Below are 23,517 nucleotides of genomic sequence, written 5' to 3' on the forward strand. Positions count from 1 at the left end.
AGGTGGACACGAAGCACCGACCTGATCTCCCTGTGCCCTGCGGCTGCTTCCCACTAGCTATCTATTTTACATTTGGTAGTGTATATATGTCCATGCCACTCTCTCGCTTCGTCCCAGCTTACCCTTCCCCCTCCCGGTGTCCTCAAGGCCATTCTCTACATCTGTGTCTTTATTCCTCTACCGCTCTTATGTTCTTCAGACCTTTTTTAGTTCCCGTTGTTTTTGGTGTCTGCCCTTAGTGGGTAAGGTTGGTTCAGTGGGTTGTGTAGGCTTCCTGGTGGAGGGGACTGGTGCCTGTGTTCTAGTGGATGAGGCTGGATCTTGTCTTTCTGGTGGGCAGGACTGCATCCGGTGGTGTGTTTTGGGGTGTCTGTGACCTTATTTTGATTTTAGGCATCCTCTCTGCTAATGGGTGGGGTTGTGTTTCTGTCTTGCTAGTTGTTTGGCACGGGTTGTCCAGCATTGGAGCTTGCTGGTTGTTCAGTGGAGCTGGGTCTTAGCGTTGAGACAGAGATATCTGGGAGAACTTTTGCTGTTTGATATTACGTGGGGCCGGGAGGTCTCTGGTTGACCAATGTCCTGAACTCGGCTCTCCCACCTCAGAGGCTCAGGCCTGACACCCGGCCAGAGAACCAAGACCCTGTCAGCCACTCAGCTCAGAAGAAAAGGGAGAGAGAGAAAGAAAGAGAGAGGGGGGGGGAGGGAGGGAGGGAGGAAGGGAGGAAGGAAAGAAAGAAAAGAAAGTTATTAAAATCAAAAAAATCTTTTAATTGTTAAAAATAATAAAAAAAAGAGAAAGAAAGAAGAGAGCAACCAAACCAAAAAACAAATCCACCAATGATAACAAGTGCTAAAAGTTATACTAAAAAAACAACAACAAAACAGGCAGACACAACCCTAGGACAAAAGGTAAAAGCAAAACTATATAGACAAAGTCACAAAGAAGCATAAACATACACACTCACAAAAAGAGGAAAAAGAAAAAATATATTTTGTTTTTAAAAAAAGGAAGAGAGCAACCAAATCAATAAACAAATCTACCAATGATAATAAGCTCTAAATACTAAATGAAAACAAACATAAAACCAGAAACAAATTAGATGCAGAAAACAAACCCCAAGTCTACAGTTGCTCCCAAAGTCCACTGCCTCAATTTTGGGATAATTCGTTGTCTATTCAGGTATTCCACAGATGCAGGGTACATCAAGTTTATTGTGGAGATTTAATCCACTGCTTCTGAGGCTGCTGGGAGAAATTTCCCTCTCTCATCTTTGTTCGCACAGCTCCTGGGGTTCAGCTTTGGATTTGGCCCCACCTCTGTACGTGGGTTGCCTGAGGGCGTCTGTTCTTCGCCAAGACAGGACGGGGTTAAAGTATCAGCTGATTCAGGGACTCTGGCTCACTCAAGCTGGGGAGAAGGAGGTGTACGGAATGCAGAACAAGCCTGTGGCAGCAGAGGCTGGCGTGATGTTGCAACAGCCTGAGGTGCACTGTGTGTTCTCCTGGGAAAGTTGTCCCTGGATCACGGGACCCTGGCAGTGGTGGGCTGCACAGGCTTCTGGGAGGGGAGGTGTGGACAGTGACCTGTGCTTGCACACAGGCTTCTTGGTGGCTGCAGCAGCAGCCTTAACGTCTCATGCTAGTCTCTGGTGTCCGCGCTGATAGCCACAGCTCATGTCCATCTCTGGAGCTCGTTTAGGCGGTGCTCTGAATCCCCTCTCCTCACGCGCCCAGAAACAATGGTCCCTTGCCTCTTAGGCAGTTCCAGACTTTTTCCTGGACTCCCTCCCAGCTAGCCATGGTGCACTAGCCCCCTTCAGGCTGTGTTCACACAGCCAACCCCAGGTCTCTCCCTGGGATCTAACCTCCAAAACCCAAGCCTCAGCTCCCAGTCCCAACTCCTCCCGGCGGGTGAGCAGACAAGCTTCTCAGTCTGGTGAGTGCTGGTCGGCACCGATCCTCCGTGCGGGAATCTCTCCTCTTTGCCCTCCGCACCCCTGTTGCTGTGCTCTCCTCCACGGTCCCGAAGCTCCCCCCCTTCGCCACCCGCAGTCTCCACCAGTGAAGGGCCTTCCTAGTGTGTAGAAACCTTTCCTCCTTCACGGCTCCCTCCCACTGGTGCAGGCCCTGTCCCTATTCTTTTGTCTCTGTGTTTTCTTTTTTCTTTTGCCCTACCCAGGTACGTGGGGAGTTTCTTGCCTTTTGGGAGGTCTGAGGTCTTCTGCCAGCATTCAGTAGGTGTTCTGTAGGAGTTGTTCCACATGTAGATGTATTTTTGTTGTATTTGTAGGGAGGAAGGTGATCTCCATGTCCTACTCCTCCGCCATATTGAAGATCCCTCCTCACTTTTTTTTTTTTTTGGTAGAGTATTCACCAACTGAAAAAGATAGAACTAGAGATGATTGGCATATTGGGTAGAACCCTAACCTTAACCAAATAAACACCAGGAGGAAGTAGTCTTTCTTGCCGCCTAAAAGAGTCTTGCTCTGTTATCAATAATCTTTTAGTCACATCTGATTTTCATAAGCTGGTATAGACCCAAGCCGAGTCTTCATCAACTACAGGACAACTTCTATAACCATTTAATCTTGTTTAATCGTCATCAAAACTCTGGTAGATAGAAAGACTGGAAATAAACTTAGAGTCTTTCCCACCAAAGACCACATTCTTTGTAGTAAGGTAGAAGGAGTATATACCACAAATTAATTTTTATAAAGTTTTCCCTCTGCTTCCTTTGAGCAAAACAAACAGTAAATATCTCAAGCTTCATGACATTATCTTTGTTGCCTTACCTGCCTTTGTGATGTACTTACACTGATACATTCTCATTTAAAGCAAATTTAAATAGGAAAACTAGAATATGCAAAATGTTTAAATGAGGGGCTAATTCTTTGCTTCCCCAAAATATTAAGCAAAGCTTTCCCATGGTATGTCTTAAAATAAGAAGCTTCATGTTTATATTTAAAATATGATTGGTATTATATCCAACATTGCACATCAGGGTAGTGGGGAACTAAGAGCTTCTCAGGGTACTCTCCCAGGTTCATTCTCCACTTATTTTCCTGGATCTCCATTTTCTGTCACTGTCCTTGTTGTTGCCTTAGGTTTTTAGATCATGTATACACATTTTTATTATATTTTCCATCACATGCACGTACACACACAAACACACACACCCCATATATCATTTCAGAAAATATAGTTTGGGGCTTTAAGAACTGCAAAAGACCAAGTGGGTAATTCAAATTTCTTTGAAAGTATTGTCAAAGAATAATGAATGAAGTGAAAAGAAAGGGATTTGTTGCAGTGATCTCCAGAGTTCTATAAAAGGAGAACACTTTGACTCCATAATGGAAGGGAAATGGAGAACAATCAAGTCATCCTTCCTACCTCCTTCCCCAAAAGACTTTTTGGTTTCCTTATGAATCCATGAGTCTACATGGACCATTCTCTTACTTGGATGCCACCAAATTGCTGTCTCAGCTGCAGTCTGGAAAGGTAGACAAGATGGACTTTCTCCCTAAGGCCAACTAGGAGTCAGGAGAACTGGACTCCAGACCCAGCTCTGCCATTTTTGGTTTGAGTGGCTTCAGATGAATCATTCACCTATCTGGGCCTCGTTTTTCTTCTTCTGTAATATGAAGGGGTTAAACTTGACTTCTTCACTTCCTTCAGGCTCTTTTACTCTTGTTACCTAAATTAGTTTCATGCCTTTATGTTTGCTTCAAAGAGAAACCTTGAAGCAGGCATCTGAGTACTGGTGGTGTAGCAAGGGCAGGGTGGCAGAAAAGATCTGCTCAGATGAAAGTGATAAGAGGGTCACTTTCTACAGATGATTTAAATATGATCATAAAACTGACTGAAAGTCAGACTAATTTTTATTATCATCATGCACCACCAATTCTGAGCAAAGTCAGTGGTTCAGTCCTTCGGGGAGTACCTATTCCCAGCATCCTGCCCTTCATAGGCTACTGCTGGGCATGTTTGAATTACGAGGAACATAAGGTTAAGTATCCATTAATTCATTTAAATGAAGTGAATGTTTGAGAAAGGAGAGCACAGGGATGGTGTCTTGCTCATCTTTTGGTCCACATGGGAGACTGTAGAGAGTAAGTGTGTGATCAGTGTTAAGTGGATTCCCTACGCCCTGGTCATTCCCACCCATCACCTCCCACTTCCTTCCTGCCTCAGAGCAGGAGAAAGCTCTTCTTTCCACAAGGGCTCCATGTCCTTTCCTCCCAACGCTGATGACTACTCCATCAAATTTCTTCCTCTATGTTCAAGTGCAACCTTTTTGCTAATGCTATACCCTCAGCATGAAAATGGTTCTCTCTGGTATCAAAGAAACTCCCTTAATGCAATTCCTCCTATGGTCTTGTCTTCTCTTCCTTGTTCAGATGTGTCTTAAATGAGCAGAGTTTATTTGGTGCCTCATCGGTCTTCTTCAGGTCCTGCATCCACTGTTTCTCTCACATATGCTTGCCAAGTATATCAATGGTATAACCACCAAAGTCAAAGCACACGTTTCGTTTCTTTTCACATCCAACCCTAATGCTTACTTCCTCTTTGAAACTCTCTTTCTTTGGCCTCCAAGACATTACTTTTCCGGTTCTTGGGTGGTTACCTTTAGGCACACACACACACTCCTTTCTCCCCTTAACTTCAGAGTTTTATCAAACAGGTAGATTGAGCTGGAGGTACTCCTTTAGGAATCAACCATGTAAAAGGCAGTAAGAGAAGAAGAGGCTGTGGTTGGATTACCCAGAAAGGAGAGAAGCGGTCCTGGGGTGAGCAGTAGAAGTGATCAATGGGCAAGGAATATGGAGAGGGTAATTCAAACATCACTTTCTCTTGTAAGCCATTACCTCCTTCCCTTCTTCCTGTAGCCCACCTACCAACATGGATTCAGCTCGGTCTCCTCCATTCCTCTCTACCCGAGTCCCATAGCCTTGTGTGCATACAGGATTTATAAACTTCTTAGGTATAGGTAAAATTTTCATTTACTAATCTGTCTTACCCTGTAAACTCTAAGCTTCTTTAGGGCACATACATGATTGAATTGTCTTTGTCTCTTTCATATAGAACATAATTCCTAAAAAGCAAGAGCTCCTGGAAATAAATGCTTAAATGAATGAATGAGTGTTATAGTGAATAATTCTCAGGTTAACGGCCAGTAGTTGTAGGGAAACACTTTGCTTATTCCACCATCCCTATTTTCACCCTGCTTTTCTACCATAATTCCCTTGCTAAGATGACATAGTGATGAGTTTTAAGAGTGATAAAAGATGAGAGACATACAGTGTTCCATGTAGTAAGAAAACTTTCATGAGAGTTTTAAGCCTTAAAACTTAATTTATGTTTATATGTTCTAATGGCGCTTTGAAAATAGCCTTGTGTTTTACAGCCTTCCATCTCCTGATCCCGGAGTGAAATAATAATCCTCTGTTTATTGCATGAAAGTCTGGCTTCATTAAAATCACCATGAGACCATAAAGGCTGTATTATGAGTCATTTGTCCCCAAAAATCTTTTGGGTCATGCCATATAAATCTGTCATCCCTGATGGAGAGAATGTATTACTCTGACATAATTGATAATAAAACATAATTTTAAATTAAAATTAAATAAGAGAAAATATAGACTTATTGCATATGCTTAACTGAGTACAAAGGATATACCCTGAAAGTTCTGAAGATTAAAGAATTATAAGGTGAGGGACAGAGCAGTCCCCTCATTTCTCCCTATTTCCAACTAGTCACCAGGTCATACTGATTCTTGCTACTTGGATTTTCTCATTATCAATTCCTCTCTTTGTAACCATCACTCTGGACCCAGCTGTCATTAGCTTTATATTTGAATTATTATGTCTTATGATTATAAAAATGACATCAGGACTAATGGTGTTAGATATTTCACATGTATTACTTTATTTCATCTTTTCTGTCTGACCTAATTCTTTTCTCTCCCTCAATTCATACTATACACTCTTCAGATTTATCTCGCTATAGGAATACTTGCATTATGTTCTGTTGCTGTGTAAAAATCCTCAATAGCTCCCCTTTGCCTATAGGATAAGGCACAGAATACCTTGCTGAGCCTCAGAGGTCCTGTACCATCTGGCTCTGATCATTCTCTCCAAATCTGTTTGCCACTCTGCCCCCAAATAAACCCTCCAGTCTGTTCTCAGTGTGTCATGTCCCTGTCCACATGTACTCCTTTGTTCACCTAGCTCCTCTTCAGCCTTCTTATATCTCTCTCTAGTCTCCAAATCCCAACACGAAACATACCTTCTACCTTTGTCCATGACACCTACCGAAGCCCATGGTGATTTTTAACACCTCTGAATTTTCACATGTACCGCTCCTCTAGTAGTGATTTTAATTAAAGAATAATTTAGAAAGGGACTGAAACTGGTTTCTGATGGATTGTCCTGTCCCTTCACCAGCTTGTGAGAATCTTAAGGACAGGTACAGGCTCAAGATATTCTTGTGTGTTCCATGGTTCCTGTAAGCCTGATACATTGTAAACACTTGAAAAATATTATGGAGTTAATTCATTAATGCTCCTTTACATCTGAGGATCTCATATATTTATTTTTTTTAATTCCATAAAAACAAATAGCCTAATGATAAACTACAGGGCTGAGTCTCTGTGCTAATGTTACTTGACATTTACTAAATAAGTGACTCAACAGGTTAATTAAGTCCTTTTGGTATAGCTTTCCTAATCTACAAAATAGGTATGATAATATCTGTTCCACCTTTTTTCAAAGGGTACCATAGAATTAACAAGCAATATAAAATGGTATTGTGCCTCTGAGAAGGAAAAGGAACGTAAATCTAGTACTCTTTTCGTTTTTTATTCTCTGATTCCATTCCACAAGCCTATACTCGGTCAGTTATATTTTTGAACTCAGGAACAGGGAAACTTTTTTTAAACTGAATTGATACAGTTGAACCTGCCATTTGACATAATAAATATTTTTTAACTGTCAATTGACTTACAGGTTTTCTCATCCTGTTTATAAATTGGGCCATTTAATGTTATTTAATAACTATTAATACCAAATTAAATCTATTCTCATCTAACAGATGAACTTATTTCCCATAGTGAGTCCATGAATTTGGGAAACACATTCAGATGACTGCTCCACACCTACTCCATGTATAACTTGGAACTTGTTTGTTCATCTGTGATGAGAAGAATAGCACATGCCCTGCACAGTTCTTGTGACAGTTAAGCCACACAACAAATGTCACATGGCTGGCATAGCAGGAGGCCACAGTTAGCTCCTGTTCCTTGTTCTTTTGTCCCATTCCTGTCCTCCTCAAATTCCTCACTTGTCACTCTCAAGGGAACTGTACTTTTATAGCTGGCTTTTGCCAGCTTCCAAATGCCCAGTAAACAAGAGATCACATTCAGACCCTAGAACGACACATTTTCTTCCGTAGGAAGACAGAGAACTTGTACATATGAGTTTCTGCAGATTTCCCCTTTAGGCTACTGTATGACTAATAGCCAATTTTATGGAAAGGAAATCAACAGGTAGATTCACATTATTTCCTCATTTTTCTCATCTGATTTTTTATTGGAGGTAAAAAGCAAGCAAAGACAATTAGAGAACCGTCCAGAAAGGAGGGGTGGCCTCATTATAACAAGGCAGTTTCACTCCTGACTTAAATTTGCCTCAGAAATCAGTGAGTGTGCCAGTAGGAATATGGCATAAATGGAGGTTTTCTTCCTATCATAACCAAGGCCTCCCCAGGCCCCCAAGGGTTGCTGATACCCAATGAGCAATCATTCTCTAACTTTTCTTTACACTGTACCATAACATGCTTTGTTTTGGTGTCCATAAATACTGTGCAAGTGATGATACAGCACCCAGGTATGTGAGTTGAAAGGTTTTCTTAGGGGTTTCAACCTGGCGGAGCCTGGGAGATTTCTGTCGCAGCCAGAAAGATGTCTGCAGTGGCGGAAGCAACCTAAGCTCAAAGCCTCTGTTTACTGTAATTTCCTCCAGGCAAGGGGCAATGTCCTGACCTCTGTCCCCTGCTCTCCCTAGCAGAAAAACATTTCAGTGCTCAAAAATTTTAACTTAGGCGATATATACTTAACTGTTCCTCAACTGATCTCCCTTTGGCTATATCAGTACGGGAAAGAGTGTAGAATGCATACAACTGAATATGAGGGTACAAAGCATACAAAATACTCGGGAAATTAAAATCTGTATTCACGAAATGGACCCATTGGTGAAAAATGGATTCAACGCCCTCATTTTCTGTCATGTGAAACTGAGACCCAGAATCTCCTCTTTTAGGTGTTAGGTGAGGTTCCCCAAAAGTAGCCTGAGACGAGGATTCTTGTCCCAAGTGATTGGAGAGGAAGGTTCCAGGAGAAACCTAAAGGAAAGTAAGGGAAGCAAAACAGAGGAGACGAAGCCAAGCAAAGAGGTGATTTCTACTGACGTCTGGCCTCAGGCTGATCACACAGGGAGAGATGGAGCATGAGTTGTTCCACCTTGTGGCCAGTGGGCGGGGCATCTGTACCCCATGTCAGTCAGCCATTGACGTCAGGCCACCTGGGGATGGTGGAGGCATAACTTCCCAGGCACCTCTGGACTAGGCCACTCTCAACAGCCAAGGGTGATTTCTCCAGAGAAGTGGCAGCTGTGTGCCATCCATGGCCAATACTCCCAGCAACAGTGGAGGGGAACCAGCCCGGTAAAGGTGATCTAGGTGGGACACCAACAGCTTTACTACACTTACCACAGGTTACAACACTAGTTATAACAGAGCTAAGTTTATATTCTAGGTTTCCTTGATCTTTCCAGGCTGTTATGCACATGCAACATAGCCTCCTTCAGACAAACACCGTTCATTCTAGCGAAACCTATGACCCACACCATGCAACACAGTCTATCAACCACAGCTTGTTTTCTCAGCCTGACAGTATGGGGATCATAACGTAGCAAACAACCATTTAGAAGTCAATCCTACTGAACGCCAAGTAACATCACTAAAAGTAACAACTCGATAAGATGTAGTGACCCTTTACGTGCCTTATCGCATTTAATCCTCACAAGGGACTTATTATCCCCTCCTTACAGTGAGGAAACTAATGCTCAGAGAGTTTACGTTATTGCTGAAATAACGGAATAGTAAATTACCGGGGGTGTGAGGCTGACAATAGACTTTGAACCCAAGCAGTCTGGCTCCAGAGGCTGTACTCCTAACTAGCCCTATATTGTTGGGGGGCGGGAGCACATTCCCATCTTTTATGGAAAATAAGTGAAAAATACATTACAAATCAATATGTTTAGTAAGTAGGCACATCATGTTGTGTCATGCTGTTATTCCTCTCAGCAAATTTCACGTTTGGCTTTCAGAATGTTTTTCAGATTTTTTTTTTAATTTTTAAGTTTAATTTTATTGATTTTTTTATACAGCAGGTTCTTATTAGTTATCTATTTTGTACATATTAGTGTATATATGTTAGTCACAATCTCCCAATTCATCCCACCACCACCACTCAGATTCTAAGTCAAGTAGAATTCAGTTTTATTATTTATGTATATATGTATGTATTGGCTGTGCTGTGCGTCTTGTGGGAGCTTAGTTCCCCGAACAGGGATTGAACCCGGGCCCTCGGCAGTGAAAGCATGGAGTCCTAACCACTGGACCACCAGGGAATTCCCCTAGAATTCAGTTTTATGAGGTAGTTTTAAAATACTCAAGGCAGTTAAACATTTCATGGCCAGTCTAGAAGCTCACTGTTGGTCTCAGTTTTTTCTTGCACTTGGTTGCTCCTGTTCTAGAGACCAGGTGCCACTCCAACACAAAGGACCAAGATGGCGGCAAACATGGATATAGTAAAGAAAGCGGAGAGAAAGACATGAGGCAATAACCCAGAAAACTCAAGTTGAAAACTGTTCTCAAGGATTGTGGCAGGGAGGTCTCTCTATTGTTCAAACAGCCCGGATAATAACTGAGCCCATGTCGCTGTGTGTGTGTAGTGGACAGGGGACGAGGGAGGGCACGTGTCCATGCTCCTCCAGCAAGCTGCTGCCCATGCGTGGGAAGAGAGAACGCATAATAAAAGCTAACGTATTGACTGCTCATCTACCACATGCCAACCACCAGGCTAACATATTATCTCATCCACTCTTCACAACACCCCTTGAGGCAGGTACTATTTTTATGTCCTTCTTGCAGGTGAGCTAACAGAGACCTAGAGAGATTGAATATCATGCACAGTGTCACAAAGAAATAAAGATGGAGTTGACGATTCAAATCTGGACAGCCTGGCTCCGAAATCTGCACATATCCACTCTGTCCTACCTCCTCCTAGATGATACAGATGATAACATTTTAAGCTTCTCTTATTTTATAATCATATCTTTATAAAATATTTTTATGGGGATGTCCAGATTTGGGGAGGCATTGGAAACATACTCCAGCCCTGCATTAATGGTGTACCTCAAGCTGTTTTCTTCTTTATGTGTAGGATAGACACAATTCCATTTTTATAAAGGTGGATTGGAGTTCTGAAGGGTTAGAAAAAAACTTTAAATGGTTCTTTTATTATTTAAAAAAAAAACACTGGGATTGAAAAAATGGAGGCAAAAGGTTTTAAATCTGCCTAAAAATTTATGGCAAATGAGACAAAAGGTAATAGTGGTAAATGAAAGAAATGACAGTGGATACAACCCAGGGAGAGTAGAGCAGAAATCAAGATGTATTTTTAAGGACTTAAATATAGCAAAGTTCTGCCTAAAAAGGTAAAAATTGGTCATTACTTATTGGCAAGCACAGACCTAGCTTCTCTCCAAGCAGACTGAAATGTTTGAGCCTTTGTGAGTAAGCCCCAAGAGTGCGGACCTGGAAGCAGCTCTAATAGCAATCACTGTAATAGCTCCTTTCCTCTCTCCACCTTCCTTCATTTCTCACTCGTGGCCCCTGGCAGAGTAACAGAAGTCCCATTGGGTCCTCTTACTACTATATCTTCCACCAGACCACCCATCACACAGGCTGCCTTGTCCTGAGATTCAAGCAGAAAGGGCTTCTCAGCACACCATCGCCCCCCATCCTTCAACATCCATGAACTTGCAACCTGATCCTGACACTGGCTTCCAGCTTTCCTAGGTGGTCTCCATGTCCACTCACGCTATGAGGGGCAAACTCCAGTTACCTTTTGGGAACTCTTAGAGCCATTCTGTAGCATATGACCTATTTTTAGAGAGAGTTATATGCTTCCCCTAGCTGCGTGATGGTAGCATTTCTCCAGAGTTCTTGTCCTCACCCTAAAGAAGAGATTGTGCGGTATAATTGTTTGAGGTTCGTGTTCACCAATTCCTCTTCCCGTGATCAAATTAGAGTTTTACTGTGGATATTTCTAAATGCACTGCTTTTTAAAATTTTTATTTTATATTGGAGTATAGTTGATTAACACTGTTGTGTTAGGTGTATAGCAAAGTGATTCAGTTATACATATACATGTATCTATTCTTTTTCAAATTCTATTCCCATTTAGGTTATTACAGAATATTGAGCAGGGTTCCCTGTGTTATCTATTTTATATATAGTACTGTGTACGTGTCAATCTCAAACTCCCAATCTATCCCTCCCCACCATCCTTCCCCCACTGTAACCATAAGTTTTTTCTCTAAGTCTGTGAGTCTGTTTCTGTTCTGTAAATAAGTTCATTTGTATCATTTTGTTTTAGATGCCACATATAAGCGATATCATATGATATTTATCTTTCTCTAAAGTCAGAATTCAAGTCTTTGCTAGGGGACCATGTTCCAGATCTTGATGTACAGGTTGACTGGATTAGGTAGAATAGCTGTTTCTGTAGAAGCATTTTAATCAGGGCAGGCACAGACAGTTCCCAGAGTATTGGCTTCCTATTTGGGGAAAGACCAGCTCTGAATCTCAGTTACTGTGTCAGGAGATTTTTACCTTGTAGGCAGAGACGTTCGCTTTTGGAGTTATTTGAAACGTGTCATGAAGCTACAGCTCAGGGTCCCACTCTTTGCATTTAATGAACTGCTTGAACATTGTTTTCTTATGAAATGATGCTCCACTCTGTTCTCATCAGATTTTCCCAGCTGTTGATACATGACTCTGTAGCAAAACACTGAAAAATCACAGATCACTCATGGCAGATGACTTTAGCAAAATTATTTTTCAACTGATGGGTTTGTTTGGTTTTCACCTGTAAGTATATTACAAACATTAAAATGTCATCTCCATTGAGCAACGCGCCATGATTATCTGGGTGTGATTTAAACATAGGTCAGGGCTCTGTTCTCATAAGTTCTGAAGCCACCCCAGTTGAAGCCCATCTAATTGTAGTACTGTGTGGAAATAGTGCCCTCTAGTGGAGAACCGCATGTTGAAGCTGTTACTAGCTAGTTTCATACAGGGAAAAGGAAGCTGGCTCTAGTTTTTGTAAAAAATAAAAAACAATCCATAATGACTTTAATGTCCTCTCTGGCAGATGAAGCATGATCTCTTTTGGCAGATACTAGAGAAAAAGGTCTCAGCGTAGTGATGAAAGAGCTATAACTTGAGAAATAACAAATTGGTGTGAACGTTTTCAAATATGATGTGCTTTCTAAAATTGCTTAGCTTCCAATCACTTTCATGTCTCATTAAATCCACAAGTAATTTTAAGGACAGTGTGTCAAATGAAATTATTATTGCCTAGTATGTCTTATAATATATGAATCATTTTATTTAGGAGTCAATTTTTTTCCTAAGTCAGAGGTTTAAATACAAGCCTCAATAATTCTTCCCTTTCCCAAGCCTGCCTGCCTCATTTCTCATTTCCCACCTTTTCCCTCTTGAATCTGATTTCCCCACAAGGAGGTGTCTATAGCACAATGCCTGACACATAGTACATGTTCCATAGATATTTGTTAAGTCTCTATATGAAAAAAGGAACAAGTTCTTAAAATTAGGTCCATTTTATGGAAAGAAATGCTTTAAAAAAAAAAAAGAAAGAAAGAGCAGATGATCCCTATCATCACTCCACTGCCCTACAGAGAGAAGTCTCTGGTGCTGCCTGGCCTCACGAGCCACCACGAGGGTCTCTGAGCTGCTCCTGTTGCCTGTCGTCGATAGCACGCTGCACCACAGGCCACTAAGGGGAGCTTAAAAACCTTCGTTCTCCTGCTCTGAGTATGGTCTCCTGATTGATTAGTTTTACTCTTGTTATGTTTTATTTGCTGTTGAATTTTGGCTCCTTTAAAGTTGAGATAAACACTTTAAAGGCTGGTTTAAAAAGTAATTAATTTTAAGTTAGCATCTTGTTCCTAAATCTCTATCCAGGCAACTATTCTTCTCCTGAGAGAATCCTTAGTCTACCTAAGGATTCTGAGAAACACAGTGGAATTTTTAAACCCACCTTAAGCAATAATGTGAGTAGAAGTGATTGAGTGCTAAAGGATCTATGAGAGTGAATACGTTAGAAGTATAGCAAAGACCTGCTGTATAGCCTGAAGGAATAGACCTCCAATGTGTATCCTTGGCCACATTAGTCTCTGATGGACACTCAACACTGCATCCTTTTTACAGTCTGTCTTTTTCCAATCAGCTCTCTTTCTCGTTGCTCAAAGCAGCTTTTCCAGATCTGTACTATTCTTAAATTCCCTTTCCTGACCCTACAAATACCTACACACACACACACACACACACACACACACACACACACACACACGCACACACACATGTTGAATCTCTTAAGAGCTCATTCATCTGTTTTCTGACTTCCTTGTTCCACACATATAGTTGGGGTTCTTTAAATATTGGTTAAATGATCCAACGTTAGCCTCAGTCATCTGTTTCAGCTCTGAAATGTCCATTTAGTTCTAGAAAGCTCCAGGGCAGGGGAAGCTGCTCACTTCCTGTTTCATTCCTGGGTGCTTACTTTCTCCAACCACTTAATGTGACCAATGAATTTTTTAAAGTTTTTTAGGCCTGTCTGCTCCTGGTTAATGAAGAGTCTTGTAAAATTAAAGAGGGTCTATCCTGAACCTGTTATTACAGCACAAATATGCATCAAGACATTTGAGCAAGAAGCATCATGCAGCTGAATGGTTCCACATTTGTAAAATAATGGTTTAGAAATCTAGACAGAGGTCTCAGATAACAAGATTTCAAGTTTCTCCAGAAGAGGCAAGATTTCTTCATCTTTGAACATTATGTAGAGCTTTGTACGGGTGACTCTCCTTATCCCTGCCTTTACTTTCCTATTAGGCATTTTAAAACGTCCACCTTCTTTTTTTAAAAAAAACAATCATGAACATTTTGCAGAGGGAAGACTCTTCCAGCCACCTTCTTGTTCCAGATGATCCTTATAATCTTGACCTTGGTGATAAAGGCTTGATTTGCCATCATTGCTCTGTTTTATTTCACTTTTTAAACCAGCCTTTACAGTGTATTATCTCAACTTTAAAAGTGTTCTATTGCCCACTCCATCCTCATAATTCATGGAGTGTTAAATATATCGGAAAAAATCCTATTTTAGCCAAAATCTGTATAAGGGAAGGGCTTAGGTACTGGAGCAGTTCAGAGTAGAGTGAATTGCCTTCCAGTTGAATGGGTGAGAATCAAAGAATGTAAGGAATAAAGTATTATGCATATACTAGATGTTGGGGGAGAATTTATGTATTTTGTTATTTGGGCAGATTGAGTCCAAGAGCTTGGTTGGTAGATATTTTGGAAGCATGTGCACAGAGATATTATTAGAGCACTTGGTTCCTGCATTAAATGTTGAATCCTTGAGAGCCGTGATGGACATGCTCAGCAAATACTTTTTTAAGAAGTGGTGACCCAAAGATTTCTAATTTAAATATCCTTCCATATATGACCTGTAGGGGGAGCACGGAAACAACAATATACCCTGAAAGTGAAAATCTGCTCCTCTTGTGTGTGACAGAAATTCCCAAGCTCGGCTGTACATCCTCTGCAGTGATACCAGTGAAATCAAGGGTGGGGAGGGTGTCTCATGAAATCTTGAATATGGTGTCAGGAGTCTCGCTGAAATACGTTTGTTACGTGTCATCCAGCCCCGAGGTGGGAGGGTATGCACAAAATCAAACGGCATTAGATTGCCAAGAGCCTAAAAATATTAATAAGTAAAATAATTAAAACATGGCTTAAACATGATTATTTGACCCCAGACATTATTCTTCAAAATACTAAACTGTGTAATTCAGTAAATGAAACCGTAGGCTCCGTGGGATAAGGATAATGTCTTACATCATTTTTATTCATATTGTCTATCAAGGTGCCTGGGGCACATTAGACCTTAATAAACACTGAATCCCCTCCCTCATTCCCACTTGCTGTTGGTGGCAGTGGTCGTGGTGGGCATGGTGACAGTCTGGAAGTGGGTGGTGGTATAGTAGAGCTCTAGGGGCTTCTTGAAAATTCAAAAATACAACATTTTAGAGTTGAGAAGAACCTTAGAGCAGGGGTTCCCAAACTTGATTTTATATCATCCTCCCCTAGAGATATTTGTAAAATTTCTAAATATTCTAAATAGAAAAAAAAATTTTTTTTTCTATCTAGATAGAATTTCTAGATAGAAAATATTCTAGAGTCAAAACAAACTCAAATCTTTACCTCAATAGCTCTGGAGCAGAGTTGAGGAAACAGATATGGATATAGATATAGATATATACATGATAGATATACATCAATATAAACACATACGTATATATTTTAAAATATATACATTTAAATGCATATATTCAAATATGTGCACATTTCCATACATGTATTTAAGTGCCTGTGTATACTCAAATATACTTAAATTACTATATATTTACATATTTAAATCACTCACGTTTGAGAACCATGATCTTAGCAGTCCTGGTCCAAATCCCGGGGATGTTCCTGTAATTATGCAGCTGGTGGCAGAGCTTCTGTCATGGAAAGAGTGGTCACACACCTTATTGGAAGCAGAGCTCTGAAGTTGAAATCTCATCAATTGCAAACCTGGAAACTTTCCCAATGATTGTCTAAACCCAGGTTCACTTTCGCCCCACACTCCCCCAATAGCTCTTACCTGCTCACTTAACACTGGGCTCCTGGAGCTGAATTTATTACTAAAATTATTCGGATCACAAGATGTGGGTGCCGGAACATGCCCTCCTTAGTGTTTGACTAATGAAAGAACTGAGACAAGGTTAAATGACTTGTTCACAAAGAGCTGTAAATCCTATGGGAACCATCTGTCAGAATTGGGTTCTTCATTGAATCGTGGCTGGATTCGTGGCTAGCTATAGGTTATTCCACATTTTGACCTAAATCAGTGGTTTTCAACTATGTCCCATAGCGCCTTAGTGGAGAGGTGGGCTGGAGGGGCCTGGGCCCTCCTCAGGCTCCCCAGTGAGCCCAGCTCTGCATACACTTGTTCTGCATATTGGCTTTGCAGGAAAGGTCTTCTTTTCTTTCTTAACCTAGAGCCCCAAGTTTTGAAAAGAGTTTGAAGACCACCAATATAATTGTTTCCTCAGATAGGGATAAACCTCTTCAGGTGGAGTCAGAGACCTGAGGGTGAACACAGGTCACGTTATGTTCTGGTACATGTGTCTTTCTCACACCCTGGCACTTTTGTGTTCATGCCAGTTGCTCTGTTTGGAAGAACTTTTCTATGACTCTTCGGGTCTGGTTCCTCTTTATTGGTGCAGTGAAGTAGCTAGACTATGTTCTACCCACCTATCATTCCCCTCAGTGTATCTGAGACATTTTTAGACTTTTCTAGGGCTGTTTACAATGAATATAAATCCAAAAATAATTCCTAGAAAAGCTGTTGCTTACTCTCAGATACATTTTTCATTGGCCACATGGAAACCTGATTGCAGTAAAAAAAGGTGTCTGATAATTTCTCTTAGAAGTTCTTGTATGAAGTTTTCTTTTATAATTCTTTACGGATTAACTTTAATATGTTATATATCATTTATGCTTAAAAGTTAATTATTCTGTTCTTTTATCCTTATAATCCATTCTAATGTTGGTATTTTACCTTATCATTATAATTAAAGTCTTCAATCACCTTTTCTCAAAAGTAATTCCGTTTTTTAATGTTCAGCAAAAATCTCTGTCCCGGAGGACTTTTGTATCAATAAGTGTCAGATGGCTTCCCTGGTGGCGCAGTGGTTGAGAGTCCACCTGCCGATGCATGGGACACGGGTTCGTGCCCCGGTCCGGAAAGATCCCACATGCCGCGGAGCGGCTGGGCCCGTGAGCCATGGCCGCTGAGCCTGCGCGTCCGGAGCCTGTGCTCCGCAACGGGAGAGGCCACAGCAGTGAGAGGCCTGCGTACTGCAAAAAACAAACAAACAAAAATGAGTGTCAGAGTGTTCTAATCTTTTGAGAGAGGAAAAATGAGGACTAGGACCCAGAACTCAGTCTCATCCAGCAATGGGGCCCTTAAAAATTTGTGAGACAGTTTCAAGTTTCCTTCTTCCACTATATTGCAATCAGAAGCCAGCCATGTATGATCAAATATACAGCAATAATATGTGACATCTTTAACACTAGTAGGAATTTTAACATACGTATTCTTTCTACCAAAAACTGATCCCACCCCACCCCCATCTCTTCCCCACCTTCTCCCCTATATATACCAAAATTTTGGAAAAAAAAAAATAGAAAGGAGGAAATGGAAATAAATAGGAAGGAACCCTACTTTTTAAATGCAAGCTATCCCATGATGATAATAGTAATAACAGTTAACATTTTATCGAGCACTTCCTACATTCCAGCCACTGTTCCAAATGCTTTACATGTATAATTCAAATACAGAACAATCCTACTATTATTATCCCTGTTTCACAGCAGGAACCATGGCCCCAAAAGGTTTTGTCACTTGCTCAAAGCACCTAGCTGGTCATGAGAACCATGGGAAGAATACAGGTGGTCTGGCTCCAGACCCCAAGCTGTCAACTGTTGTACATACATTTCTAGGGCATTAAACTTCTACCCAAACTTGAAGCCTGATTTTTGCCTGAGAATGTCTTGCTTACAATAGGCACATGATAGATATTTGTCGCATTGAATTGGATTTTTGATGAAATATTCCTGAATTAAATTGACTAAAATATAAACAAAAAGATTAAGCAGTCTTAAAAAAAGGAGGAGGAGGATGGGGGGGAGGGGGAGAGGCATCATTCTTTACTGGGTTTCACCTTGGGTCCCCTGGACGATGTCTAAAAGTTATGTTGAAAACATCACCTGTCATAATGATCAATCTCTGATGTGAGTCTACATAAGAAGCAATACTATTTAACTACGATTTTCCTATTCAGGCTTAGGCCCGAGAAAGGCCCTCCATTAGCAAAGAGAGACAAACTTACTGAGTTTGCCTTCAATCAGAGTTTTGCTAGAGTCCTGAAGTGTGAATCCATTCATCCTAGACCTTGACAAATAGTCAAGAAATAAAGTCATCGTTCGGCTCACCTGTCTCAGAGCCACATGTTTAACCCTTTGATGTTTAAAGTTTCGGGACAGTTGGTAAGGGAAATAGTAAATAGATTGTGTTCCTTTGTCATTATTCTAAACAAAAATCACCTTGTTCTGAATGCTTTTCCATTCTTTTCCTCCATTTTCTCTGTTCTACTAAAACTGTTCGTACTGTACGGCAAGGACAATTGTCAGTGTATACAAACTCACCCAAGTTGGCTATTGGCACATTTTTCCCCAGTATTCAGCTCCAAAATCAATACCTGGGGAATCAGAATTTTTTCCACTAAAGGTTTAATGACAGAAGCATAAGAACGTAATTCATTGAAAAGAAAAGATTTAGATTTCCTGACTAAAATATGGCTGCTTTTCCTAGATTTAGTGGATAATTTTACTCTATTGTGCTTTATTTATTCTTAGTAGAACTTGAGGGGATTGTTTTCTGGATAATGTCAGGTTAATTGTTCAGAACTGAGCTATGGGCCAACCCAAGGGCATTCTCCTGGGAACAGTTAGGCTAAAATATACAAAAGATCTCTTCTCTTATCAAAAATATCTCTTCTTAAACATGAAGATAAATGAGGAAAGGTTTGACATGAGATAAAAATAACAAAATAAGTCAGTGACTAAATGTCTTATGTGATCTTAGTGCGTAGTTAGATGGCAGATAAATCGTGTCTCCCAGCCCTGTCTCTTCGTGCAGACGTTATAATAGGAGGATATATAAGATGCCATCTGTGCACTGGGAAGAGTACCCTCGACACCCTTCCTTTCTCAGAAAGGTAGTATTGACCATAAGGCAGTATAAAATATTGGTAAATATGAGACCTTGGTGTATCTCTAGCCCTTATTAATTTTTTTTGATTCTTAATGAACTATACAAATAATATGTTCTTACCCTGCAGAAATGTTGAAAGCATATTTAAGGCAAAACAAAAACATAGAAATTACTTCACGGTCAGTCCCACCACCAGAGGTAACCACCATTAACATTTTGTGTATGTCCCTCTAGAATTACACAGACACACATACACATACACACACACACACCACACCTCTCGTAATTGCTGATAACCATGACAGCAATGGTAGCATCAGGCGCAAGAAAAAGCAGCAACAATAGTTCTAACAGTAGCAGCAGCAGTGTTAGCTACCAAAGGTAAGCCAGCAATAGCAATAACAAGAGAGTCCATAGCCACAATCGCCATAACTGCAGAGAAAGCTGTGGTAATTGTAGCAGCTGTGTTGAAAAAAGTCTTGGCAACAGAAGCAACAGCAATAGAAGTGTAGTAGCAGTAATAATATTAAAAACGCCAGGTAAGAGTTACATAGCATTTATTATGTACCAAGTACTCTTCTAAGTGTTTCACGTATGTTATCTCAATTAATTTTCACAATAATCTAATGAAGTAAGTGTATTAGTTGTATCATCGTTTTACAGATGAGAAAACTGATGTACATTCCAGTGAAGTAAACTGCCCAAGATCACACAGTCTTAAAGGGCAGAACCTGAATCTGAACCCCAGCTAGTCTGGTTCCATAATCCACTCTTAACCACGACCCTGGTAGTAATAGCAGAAGAAGCATGAATTCTAAAATACAGTATGAGGAGTATTTTATAATTTATATGTGTATATTTATATAATGAATGAATGAATTTTGAGAGTGATTCTGAAATTAGAAAAATAGAATAAGAAGATATGAACTAACTACCAAAAAACATCGCTAAAATGGCCATTTCTTACAATTTTCAACTTAAACTGTCTTTCAAAGATAATATATTTTGCAAACATTTTTACTTCCCTATTTCATTAGTCCTCAACAATTTGCCCCTATCCCTTTGTATACTTGTCTAACATTTTGGAGTCTCTGACTGCAGTTTCTTAAAAAATAAAAGGCAAATGAACGGTGCTGCTTAATTTGTCATATCCTCAGCTTATAGATGTGCCTCCGTGTATTTAGATATATGGAGTATTTGTGCTTAATAAGTATTTGTGAATGAATGAATAAAGAAATAAGAAATAAAATTTCAGAATCCACACTGATGGCAAATAAAACTGTGCTGGACCAAACACGTATGACTGTAATAAGAATGCTGTTTAATGCTGATGGCAACAGGAGCAAAGGGGATAAGAAAAAACCTAAAAAGGTGAATGTTGTTGACGCTTTGGTTCTATTTCGGTTCTGTTTTGCCTTCCATAATTCCAGATTTTGAACGGTTAGATTACAAATAATACTCATAATATTTAATCTGCTTGTACACTTGGACTGTCCTTGTAGAAAAGATTTCCTCTGCCCCCTGAAAGCTATCATTCAAGATAGAGTAAAACCTGAAACAAAAATTCACTCCCGTGCACTAGTAAAATGTAATCTTTTGGATGATGGGAAATATTGAGTCTTGGGCAAAATATATGACCCCTAACATAAGTTATAATTCTTGTGTCCTTTTTAATGATTTCAGACTGCCAGAAATGGCAAAACTAGAAGTCAATATACTTTAAATATAAAATAACTTAAAAGGAAAAAGTGCCCTTAAGAGTCATCTTAGGACTTTTCTGCTCAGTTTCAAGCTGAAGTTTTGGTGATATGACTTGATTTAATTTCCAAGTCTCTTATCTGTAGTTTATTCTTGTTACTGCAGTTGCTACTGGTTTTTAACTTGTACACAGGAAACCAGTGCCAATCAATTTTTTTCCCAAGGTGACAGGAAACCCTGGTTGGTCAGATGTTGATTGTGCTGGCTGTTCACGCTCCACCCATCATATTTTCTTCCCTTTTGGCTGACCTTAAGACACATTAATCAGTGGTCAACATCTGGCAGACAGTTTTGGTGTCTTCTCAGTGATTTGTTGACCTGCACAGTTAAAAAGTAAAAATTCAGTGCAAAAAACTTGTATGCACTAAAAATAAATGCTGCCAAGGATCCCTTATAAGGGCTTGCGTGGAAAGCCCATCTTTTGGCTTTTTAATTGAAAATGTGAATTTTCTCGAGTAATGAAACATCTGTTGAATAAATATTTCACCTTTTTTATGATGGTCAGTGGCTTACCTCACCCTATTGTAAATTCCAGAGATGAAATGTGGAACAGGGACAAGGAAGGGCTCAGAGAATGGTAAGCTTTTTAACAGGTCTCTGCTGTTTGTGATTAACTTTAGCCACCTGCATATTTTCTCCATAGTAAGTCCTGTTCTGCATAAACATACCCCTTATCACTAAACACACTGAAAGCAAATGTTGGTACCCAGAACATGACAAGTAACAGAACTCAAAATTAAAAGCTAAGCATAAAATCAAGCCAGATGACCTTCCCATCCCTCGAAGCCAAGCTGCTGTGCAGCCTCCTCTTTCAAACTCACGGTTTATGACTCTATGAAAGAAAAATTATCCGCTGTCTACTTGCTTTGCAAAGTGTTTTTTTAGAAATCATTAGTTTAAAGACAGTGATACTAAAATGGATGTCTGATGTTATCAGGTCTAATGATAGTAAAGATCATGAGAAATGGACAAGAAATGCTTTTTTTTTTTTTTTTTTTCTGTGTAGGAAGATGAAGGAAGGTAACAATGCAGGAAGGTGAGATTAAGATAAACCTAAAAAGGGCAGGTATGTTGGACCGGATAGGCTTTTCCTGTTCCTAAAATGTCTTGTGTTCTTATACAGGAAAAGCATTCTTATCCACCCGAGGCGTTTGCAAGTCCTAGGCGCAAGACCTAAAAGTACCCTGGGTTGTGGTGGTAACGAAGCAGGAAAGAAGTGGGTGGGAGAGGAAGTGTCCGTGGTGGGTCCATAACCAGGGCAAGTTTCCCAAAGGGTAGAAATACATCCATGTCTCCTGTATTTTGAGAACAAACTCTGTTAGTTTGTTCTTTCCTAATATTTTCCACACCAAAAATTGGATACATTTAAAATTGGGGTTGACTCAGGCCACAGAGACACCACAGAATTGGTAAGCATGCTCGTTGAGAGTTCGCTGCCCTTGCTAACCCTGCAAATTCAATATCATCCAACTGCCCTCCCAAAGATTTCTTTCCTTGATGCACTAGTAGGGGGAATTTTGATCCACTTGTTGTACTTTTTCACTAAAATATCTTCCATAGAGAGGCTAGGGCTGTGAAATAAAGATGAAGGGCTAGCAGCATTTTGCAATGTTTTGAATCCTACCCATTTTGCAGAGCTATAATCCCGGTTTTACCAATAACCAAGTAGAAGGAAAACTCAAGACGTTAAGTAAGTATTTTTAAGCATTTGCCAAGGCCCTATAAGAAATCTGGTGGTGACCCCAAATAGAATCCTGTAGCAAACCTAAAATGCATTTGAAAAGCACTTACAAATCTCTCCTCTTGCGCTCATATCAGTTCCCTTTTGATATGCATGACAGTCTATTTGAACAGGAGCAATCTGCTGTGCACCTGCTCTTCTTTCCACCTGCATCCCCATCAGCAGTGGAAAGGATTATGCCCAAGGCAGGTGGCTGTCCGCAGTAGTGGTGGGTACCCCTCATCAGACGTTAGACCAGGATAGAGGAGTGTCTATACCTGGACAGCAGTGGACTGTCCAGGTATAGCAATGTGTGCAATATACCCGTGTGCAATGTGGACTGACTTTGATCGTAATCAAAACTGTTCCTTTGGTTCTTTAGCATCATTTCTAACCTACTAAGCTGAGAGCTTTAGGACGTTTGGCAGTAGTGTGAATAAGTAAGAGCTTTTGTGGGGCATCCAAGCAATAGAGATAACAATAGATAAATATCTGCAAACGCACTTCTTTCAAGAACTTATGGCAAGTGTATTTTTCTGGATGATCTTGTTTACATAAAACATGTGTTTTAAGTACCTAACTTCTCTTGACTTGCTTAGTATAGAAAGCATTACTGTTCTGGGGTGGCTTTCTGTATAGGCAAACCCTATACAGTGAAGAACCCAACCTGCACTTTAATCTGAACCCAGATAGAAAAAGTTGCTGGGGCAAAGATACGCGGGTGGGGGGCAGTGAGATCATTTATTGGGCATATTTAAATATAGGATAAACTATTATGGTCTAGTGTCA

General features: G+C 40.3%; 1 protein-coding gene across 1 annotated transcript in view; it reads left to right on the plus strand.

Annotated features, from left to right (window-relative positions):
* Nucleotides 1-23,517, plus strand: part of PTPRR (protein tyrosine phosphatase receptor type R) — a 254,556-nt gene that overhangs the window by 159,276 nt on the left and 71,763 nt on the right. The gene's annotated exons all lie outside the window — the stretch shown is intronic.

This window comes from Globicephala melas, chromosome 10 (assembly GCF_963455315.2).
Source record: "Globicephala melas chromosome 10, mGloMel1.2, whole genome shotgun sequence".
NCBI lineage: Eukaryota > Metazoa > Chordata > Mammalia > Artiodactyla > Delphinidae > Globicephala > Globicephala melas.